At 39.0% G+C, this 10,261-nt stretch overlaps 1 protein-coding gene across 1 annotated transcript in view; it reads left to right on the top strand.

Moving 5' to 3' along the window:
* The window catches only part of LOC100740150 (N-alpha-acetyltransferase 15, NatA auxiliary subunit), a 45,379-nt gene that overhangs the window by 19,918 nt on the left and 15,200 nt on the right, over positions 1–10,261 (top strand). The gene's annotated exons all lie outside the window — the stretch shown is intronic.

Raw genomic sequence — 10,261 nt, 5'->3', positions numbered from 1 at the left:
CGCTTTCCACCTCCTCATCGTCGATGAGTGATTAGAAATTACTCCTACACCGAGGTGGATTTTGTGGTTTCAGTGTTCCCGATGATTTGGAAGTGGGACCTTCTATGTTGTTGCGAATGGTAATATAGTAACGTAAGGTTATTTGAAGCAGCTTCAATTTTGAATTTTCTACGGAATAATTAAATTTGTTGCAGATATATTAGGAGAGATCATTAGTCTGGAATGTTGTAACGAAGGAAGGAGAAAATATGGCGTAGCTTAGATCCGACAACAGAAGATATAAGAAACGCGGAAATGATTCGCGTAATTCTATATTAGGATTATTTGAGTCAGGGAAGAGGTATGATATAAACAACAAAATAACTTGCAGGAATAAAGTAATATCGAAGTTTCCTCGAAGAAAAGTCGTAGGATATTGTATTACGTCTGGAGGATTCAGCTGGTGCGTTTTATTTTTGAAAGGACATAAGTTTTGAAGAAAAGTTTAAGAATTAGAGTGACGTATCGTTTTGTTTCAGCTTCGCTGACACTTGGCAGGTAGTCTACGGAATTCGTATTTTTACGTGACAGCCACGATATGTGTTAATAATATTCGAGGTTCTCGAGTGTAAACTGTGTTCTTTTTCACCATGTTTCGTCAACATTGTGATTAGGTTTCCTCCAAGCATGTGAACGCGCCGTTACCAAACTAGATCTTCTATTTACAATTGTAGTTATTCTGATCGCTAATGAAGCTAATTCGTGTTAATGGAACGTTAGAAACTGCTTTCGTAAAGAAACCAGGACACATTTGCCAATTTCAGGATCGTCAAATATTAGAATTTAACATTCTTTCTAGTTTTTTATAAATTATGTAAGCCATCCAGAAGCTTTGACTTATAATTGCGTAAAATGTAAAAACCAGTTTCACAAATATTTAAGTTCGTCATCGAAGATCTCGAATTTAATCCAGTGATTTCATACGGTCACCAGAATGGAAGGCTTTGTCAATGTTCCGTATCGTACGATCTACTGACAAAAGGTACTAATTGATTATAGAAGAGATTCCTTGATCGACGAAGATGAGTAAGCAATCTACCTTTGAAGAATCGGCACATTAACGATATGACTCTTAATCCTCGATTATCAGTATTGCCAAACACATTTAATGTTATTCACCTAGGAAATCACGTTCTCAAATTAACTCTTTCACAATCCCTTGATACTCTATGATCGAGCAATATTGTCATACATCGTATCCATCCAATATTTGACAATTTGTCGTGTCTTGATATAATAAATGCTTACGACATTCTCTGTATAGATCTATTCACAATAGCAATGTTAGATCGTAGAGGTTAATCATTAGTAACAATACGACAGAAGTTACTTGGAACAGGATTCTAATCCATTTGTGGCAAGAATTCTCCCGTCGTCGACCAATATTTCCATCAAGTTGTCCAATTAAATAATTTTTTCGTAATACCACTGATGCAACGCGATACGATCGCTTGTTCGCAGTCGTAAACGGAAACGAGCTTGGGAAAACCTGCTTTTTACCGATCGATTCCGCGGTGACTCTATGAAATAGGTATTCGCAACTGGTCTTCTCGTTCGCGTGGCCGTCGAGACGGCGCGCGAGATTTTTGTTCGCGATTCGCGAGTTCGGAAATAACTCTGTTACGTTGTGAGACGCGTGCTGCGCTCCTTTACGTAAATCCTTACGTGTGTCTCGTTAGGCTCTCGCGTTCCTTCGTCCGTGGCGGGTTAATGTCTCAATCGAGCAGCCACGATCTGTCAAAGGACCACGTCGGGATCCATAGAATCGCCCAACATTCCACAGTGGACGCTTATTAGGCGACCGACCGTGTCACCGCGGTAACGAGCACGGAAACAGACACTTCGGGTCTATCGACGATCGTGCCACTCAGGAATCACCTCGCGTGAATTGTAAGTCGCGCGTCGGTTGCATGTTAATTGACGTGGCCACTGATCTCGGCTAATAACTGTCGCGTGTTTATTCCCCTTTCTTTCGCTTTTTCTTTTTCCTCCGCGTTTTATTGCCAGGTCTTTTTATATTGCGAACGTGAAAGCACGGTAACGAGACACAGCCAAAGTTGTTGAAGCGTCTCGTACCCTGCAATCGCTGCTTTTGATAATGCCCGAGGTTTCCAGGTCATCGTGTACTTTTTTGGCATAAAGATTATCAAGAAACTTCTGTCGCGGTGTGTGAAAGATGTTTGTACAAAGTAGACGTACGGAACGAAATAATACTCTACCGTATGTAGTAATCATTCCTATACATGATAACTGAGTAATTCGACAATGAATGACGGGTTCTTGCCGGGGCATCAACCAAATATGTCTGACGTGGCAGTCATTACGTTAAAGATTCTCAGGATTGTAAAGTCTAAAACTCATAAAAATGTCAAGAAGGGATTGAAAAAATGAATCTTTATTTAGATCGCTAGAATGGTTAATTTACATTCCGACGAAAACACGCCAACCTTTTTTTAGCACTATCAACACCAAGTGTAGATAATTTCCGTTTACATATAACTCCTGCAACTTCAGATATATTGTTTTATAATTAGCGATTAAGAGCGACGTGCTTGCAATTCGCGTGACAATGCAAATTTTCTTTTTTATGGCACGTGCGTAAGTCTATATAAGCGCGCGAAAGAACGCGCAAAAATGTTCCGTGATGCCGGTCACGTGCAATAAACACGATCGTGTGCGGAAGTTTGGCCCACTTGTCCAATACGCGTCCACGAAATTTCATCGTCATCTTTGATAAGCATCGGCCATGCCGAGTCACGAGCACGATCGATCTATGTATATTATTCCACAAGGTCGGTTCCTTTTTCGTTCGGTCGAATTTCGAGTTTCTCAAATTTATTGTTTCTACATTGTACGGCACGTTTGTATTCTCTTAGGACTCTTTCCCCTCGAAATAAATGATACGAGTAGGAAGAAGAGGAGGAGAAAGTTTAATCTGTTTTTATTACGTTCGTTTAAATAAAAAGTAAATGTGAAAAGAAGCGTCGCAGACGTGAACTTGAAGACCAAACGTATCACGCAAAGTGCGATCTCTGATGATGTTACAAGTGATTTATCCACTTCCGTTCGTCACATTGTGTAAGGACTAGGAATTATCATTAACGACATGGAATTGTTTTTTTCTTTCTTACCTTCGTTTGTGTGAAACGCGTTTTACACCCAAGAACAATTTGAGTTTCTTCATATATACTTGCTTTGTATTTCTTAAATTTATTAATACTTTTCGATCTAACATTCTCCGTCTGTTTGTGACAATTGAGTTTCTTCATATATATTTGCTTTGTATTTATTAAATTTATTAATACTTTTCGATCTAACATTCTCCGTCTGTTTGTGACTTATATTTTAAATATCCGCAGGAGGAAAATTTTCGAGAGTATTTAAATCAGTGGACTTCGCCGTTTTATTCGTACTTTGTCGTAAATTTGATATAAACCTCGACGCTCCAAGTTTAGAACGTTTTTATCGCAAAATTAACTCTGAGAGATAATTCTTTTGATAAATATTCGGCATTTTTATTTATTTACTTAAAATGAATGCTTTTGGTATTGATAGAAGCCTTTCTTTGAAATCTACCGAGTTTTAATATTAAAGAAGTTTTTTTGACACTATTATGTAAAAATCTTCACTAAATAATTTTTACTATCGATATTCCGATATCTAAGATAATTTACCAGAGGTTTAATATTTCCATAGACAATGAAGCACAAATTTTCGGCATGTTTTCGACACAGTTCCAATAATCTCTTGCTCACGAAGATCGTGAAATTTACGATCATAACAAAGTAAGGCATGCTTTTTTTTTATACTGTTTTGACACGTCGCGAGCAAAATCAAAGGAGAAAAAACTCATTTCTCATGCAACGACCAAAAACTGCATCCCAATCAAACAGACCAGACTTTCGATCCTACGCTCGTACATTTGCATTTCTACTCGCCTCGGATAATTCAGTAACACGAGGATTCGCATTCCCCAATGCCTTATTTAGTATATGCCCGTGCATCGTCCCCAAATAGGATCGAACCAGTCGAATTTCTGCAGCAATCGATCTATCCAAAATTCCAAGCTCCGCTTGTCAAAACCGCTGCATCATTATCGATCTTTGGATCCGATCTCGCTGACCATATTTGGTGGAACGCACGCTGCTCCACTCGATGATCCATCAATTCCTCTCGTGTCGTCACGTCCTGTATGCAATCTTCTATGCCGACGTCGATGACATAGTATTCTCGGTCTCTGACGGCATCGTCGAGCCGCGGATTATGACGAACAATCGAGTGACGCACATCCTGAAACAGTAGCTAGCCAGACTGCAACGGTCAGGAGGTTATTTTTAAGACTTGATCGTTCATTCACGTTTTTCCCAGGAACCTCTTGAGTCAGCACACACGAAACTAAGGACGTTCCGAAGTCGGTTCGATTCCCGCGAGAAGATCGCCGGCCGCATGAGGATGCGTGTTTATTTCGAAGCGGTGTGTCTAGCGTGCGTGAGTCATCGGAAGAGATTCTTGGTATCAAGGTCGCCGATGGTCGTGACCTTCCTCGGCCACGCCGCCGTTACCGATATTCTGGCGCCATGCTGTGCCACCCGAAATATTTCCCAAAATTTTTTTCGTGGTAGAGATAGTATCAAAGATGAACATAGTGGTTGGGAAGGTCGTGGTTTGGAATTTTTGCGATGATCGAGAGAGAACAGACGATGCGTTTATTCGGTTGTCAGATTTTTGATAACGTTTATTCGGGACGCCATTAATACAGTCTGCATTAAGGATAGCTATTGCGTTAACACGACCTTTCATTTTCAATTCTTTTTCGGTCTATTTACATTATCGAATTCTGTTTTTCAACGTTTTGGCTACGAAAATGAATTTCAAAGATTCCCTTGATATTTCCTTTTTCTACTATTTTTTCTATTTATATACTACAATTTTATGAAATTGAAAAAAAAACTGAAATATTTGTAACGTTACGATAGCCTTAGTCTTTAATGGGTTAAACGGAGTTTCATTGCTTCATTCAGGATACGACCGAACTATTATACAATAATTAAACGTCGCTTAAACGATCCAGATATATCCAATACGGAAGCAGGAAGCTTACCTCGTGTACCTTATCAATTTACTACATTTACTTGTCGCGATCGATCCGCGAATAGCTCTACGTCTACGAATCAACAACACGACCAATATCTCGACGTTATTAAGATTCATATCAGCCTCTCTAATTATGTTTAATTAGTCACTATGCGTCTCGGAAACGCAGTCAGCGCGCACGAACCGAGAGAGACCAATTTTCAGCATGAATAATACGACACTTCCTGATTTTCTTCTCTCGTCTGAATAATACCCAGGGAAACTCGAGAAATTTTCTTCGTTGTAATTTCATGAGAAACGACCGTGCACCTCGAATCTCTCATTAACACGATCTCGCGCGGTGCTTGATCTACCAGCTTCTGACAAACAGTTGCCGCGATGATTTCGAGACGAGCGGTCCTAACAATGGAACGCGATAAATGTCGACGTTCGCGAGCTCTTAATTAAACCTGTCCAGTATTCCCGTCGTTTCGATAGTTCTTTCTTTTCCCCACGACACGCGCCCATTGTCGTCCAACTCACGAGGCGTCTACGCGCCAGCGTATTTTCCCGCAATTTCGCACAAAAGCCGAGAATGCTGTTTCTCACAGGTGACTTATCGTGGCGTATCTTGAGAACCGGGACGGGCTGGTTAATTTCAAGATCACGGCGAAAAGGTTGTTCCCCGGTGCGTAACTTGATGTCACGGCCTTTAATCCTGTAGTGGTACGCTCAGCTACAATATACGCCGAGGCTTTTGAAAATAATGTTACTTTGTTATTAGACATATTAAACGGTTACTCTAAAGTATCTTCCTATTGTACGCTTCTTGTTTCAAAGCAAACGCTTTTATCGCGCAGCTGAGATTATGAGAGAAATTTGTGTTTAATTCCAGCTCGGGTAAAATTTGTTTCGAAAATAAGTATGAGTAACAATACGATATAATATCTCCTTGGATCTATAGTAATATAATTTCTGAAAAAATTGGTCGCGAGATGTAACAATTCACTGCATAACTCTCAGCTTTCTTTTTCTCGCCATAAAGTCACCAAGTTAACTGCGTTATCCCTGTTTTTTGCTTTTCTCTGTCAATCTGTGACGTAGAAATCTGGGGAGATACCCTGTCGCTTTGTTTTTCCTTTTTCTTTTTTTATTTTTTCGCTTTCTGGAACAGTGTACCGGTGCTTGTACAATCATTCAACACGAACGTGACCGAAATAGGGATGAGCAGTTGCATTCTTTTTCTTGGAATTCTGCTCGTTCGTTCCGGTGATTTGAACGATGGGACAGAAGAGATTCCGAGGTTCTCGTGCTGTTTCTCGCGACAGCAGCGATTGTGTTGCGTAGAATCGTATACAATAACATGTAAACTTCCATTAAAGCCCATCTTAGTAGTGGGAATAAGAACAATTTCAGAATTGATTTTTTCTATTTTTGATATATTTATTCGGTTTGGATAAGTGGGAAAGCTATAGATGCAAATTGATCGGTGAAATTGAACGATGTAATCTAACGTGTGCGAATTGTTAAAACGAAAAAATCTTCAGCACAGTAGTCGTTAGGGCGTAGGTTCGTCGAGACGATGATTGTTAGTAGTTGAATAATAACTATGAAACTCGTGGTTCGTTAGTTTGCGATTAGAACTAATCATTTAACGTGACCGTAATTGAGTCAACGACAATGGGACGGCATGGAAGATCTCGATGCGAGCGTAATTTTCTGATTGCGTGCAGTTGAATACACTGTTTCTCTTTAATAATATCTAGCAGTTCTTTTCTCAAACGTTATAAATAAGCCGTATAAAATTTTTATGTGAAGAACGAAGAGCTTCATTCACTTGTGGCGAATAAATCTTCGTAGAACAATCTGATAAAATACGGCTGCTATAAAAACTAGGCTTACAAACACGCGAGTTCGATAACAGAATGATTAAAGCAAACGGATCTCAGCGCAAACAAGAATCTACGAAAACAGTTTTATAGTGTTTGTCCAGTCGTGTTAATGCAAATTTGGAAATTCTTGCGTAAAACAAGCTATAACGAGATAGATCGATACGTCTCATACGTTTAGTGGAACATGACGTAGAATCTGAATAAAGAAAGGCAACTTGGATACTCGTAAGCTTTTAAAAAATCAAACGGCATTACATACGCCTTGCTGACTTCTCTTTGCCTCAAGTTAACGAAGCAAGGACATTTACTTAATGAATTAGTGTTCACGAGCCGTGCACTGATGAAGGATATAAATTGTATTTGCCATGTATACAAAGCTTACAAAATTGTTCCATCATTGAATAAGTACAGATATTTATTAACGCGTGTCATGTACGGTATAAAAAAGAAAAGTTACGACAGAACGTTCAGATCAAATACAAAAATCATATTGATTAACATTTGATATATGTGTCCGTTGCATACGTCTTGGATCAAAACTGATATAGATATATATTTTTTTTATTACACGACTTTCATTGAATTTAATTTAAAGCAAAAGGGAAATTAGGAAATGTAGCTGGTCTTAAAACTATTTAATGTACAGGTAATCGATATTTCGATACAATGCGCGATGCTTCATATACAAGCAGTCAATAAGAATTATCATCTGATTTTCTTGTAACTAGGTCACGATTTAATTAAACATCACAAGGAACTATGCGAATCATTCGGTCAAGGCAATATTCTCGATAACTTGAGAACAAATCTCATCTACTCTGATCTGAATGTGCGTGAAAAAGGACGATGCGACGTGTGTCTGCTTTGCGATTCATCGGCATTGCCGGCGGAACTTTCCTCCGACCGATTTTCCCTTTCGCTCGCGGAATTAGAAATTCTACTTAAACGCGGCCGCTCTTGTTCCATCGCTCATTACGAATTCCGTCAGCGTGTTGTCTGTATTTTTACACGTACAATGACCTTCTATAGAAGAAGAAGAGCGACTAGCGAAAGTGTCATTGCTCGCCACTGCATATTACCGCTAACATCCGTCGCTTTCGCCGCGATTTCGTTGAGATTCGACTCGCGTCCTTTCCTTTTCGGTGTTTTCCGCGCTTGTTCGCACTCGATCTTTACGCTCGAACCGCCCTATTGTCTTCTTGCGAGAGTTGACAAGCTTTCAGGTCGTGTCGCCTGGAAAAGAATCGGAGAAAGGGCTACCTACATTATTAACGCGTATCTTGCTATACGTGTGATCATTGTGAAACCGTTGTCGTTCGGTTGGAGGTTCTTGGAAAATTTGAAGACACAGGGAAATTGGAAATGGTGGGAAATTCTCCAAAATGCAGGAAAATCTCTGAAATTACATGAAATTTTTCAGAGAAAGAATGCAATAGCATCAAGTATTTCATACTATATACATAGGAATTTCTTTTATTTTATAGTTGAGAAACGGACGACATCATTGAGGAACATTTCCCGTGACTAATAATTAAAAATAGAATGTGCATAATTGTGAGAGGAAATATTTTACAGCGAAAATAAATTTATGAAAATAATATTTATAATTCTCACTTCTCTATGCATTTAAATTTATGAAGTTGATAAGTATAGCTTCTGAGAATATTATTTCATATCTCTGTAATATCTGTACAAAGGCCTCTTTCACTTTGAATTCACGACGCTGCAATACCTAAAATAATTTCCAATACTTCGAGCCAATTACCAGTCATCGGATATCGAAATCGTTCGTATCCTATAAAGGTAAATCGTCGTGCTTTCCACGGTAAAAACTTGAATTTATACGAATGCATTTCTTTATGAGAAACGCGAGATATCGGATGCACGTCATAGCTGCATTCGAAGTAAATGTAGAATGAAGGAAGAGAAAAATGTACAACGGCGGCGATTATCGGTGAACGTAACCTTAATTGTTCGTGCGTTTTATGCGTAAAATCTCCGTATTCGTGCGTTCTCATTCGTAGAATTTGCCTATTCACGTCTAGGCATCTATACATTTTCTATATTAGTCAACCGAAAGAAATCGCGTATTTGCAGTTCGTTCGAATAGCACGCAACGCCATTAATGCTGTAAAGAGGGAAAAATATCAAGACTTACGAGTCTATACGAGTCGATAAAAAACAGGATATTTAAAGAGATGCAAAATGTGACAATTTTTTAAACAAATGCTATTGAATTCCACGGAAATATAACGCGAAGAATTATCGTTACGGTGAAAGTTTACAAGAAAGCAAAGACCTACTGGAGAAGATTTAAGGCCATTTTCTTTCCCTATTTGCGGCTCTTTCGCGAATTGTAACGCGAATAAGTTTATTTCGTTGTGCTCTCGTAACATACGCGAAATCCTCCACCATTGTTTGACGAGTGAAGAATCGAAGAAACATTACGTCGCTTTTTCTCTGAAATTCACCGTATTCTAAGAATAGCATCGACAGATCGAACCTAGTTCTTACTTCTCGTCAAGAGGAGGAGATTATGAATTAGCGGTATTCGTTCGTATCGTTTCGTAAGGAATTTTATCGCGACGGGACTTTTCGTTCGTGAAACGCTGGAAATAGTTCGGACGAAATGTGTTTTGCATTCTCGTCTGGATTATAATGCATGTTGAGCCACGGGCAATGAACATTAATATTCAGGCGCTGTTTCGTCATTCAATTTCTCGTATTCGCGTTCCTTTGTAGCGAAAATGCCTAAGGAACTGTTACGTGGCGGTAATTCATGGCGCGAGCCATGAATATCGCGATTATATCGCTCGGGACGACTCGTCCGTTTCATGAAACATTTTCGTTGAGACTTTTGACAAGACCTTCCAGGCTGCTTACTGGGAAATTCAATTCCATTGCTCCTGTAATAAAGGAGTAATATTGGAAGATCTTGGTAATAATGGAAATCATAGTTAGTCACTTATGTTGTAGTTATAACACTCTTCCAGTACAATATACGGTCTACAACAGTTTTATTAAGAATACAGCGGCATTCAGACATATGAGGTGAAAATTGTAGGAAAGAAAGTGTAAAACTAAGATTATGCATATTTTATAGCTGCACAATTAGAAATAGTTTCCACTTATTTTTAAGTAGACTTAAAGGATAGAGATAAATTAATGACTACTTGTCAATTGCTTGTTACACAATCACCGGATTGCGGTGATTAACTTATTTCTCTACCGAAACACCACCGATTCGATAAACACGC

The sequence above is a fragment of the Bombus impatiens genome, unplaced genomic scaffold (assembly GCF_000188095.3).
Source record: "Bombus impatiens unplaced genomic scaffold, BIMP_2.2 scf_0543, whole genome shotgun sequence".
In the NCBI taxonomy this organism is placed as follows: Eukaryota; Metazoa; Arthropoda; class Insecta; order Hymenoptera; family Apidae; genus Bombus; species Bombus impatiens.
Note: the sequence above shows the minus strand (reverse complement) of the source record. Positions and strands in the feature narration are given on the sequence as shown.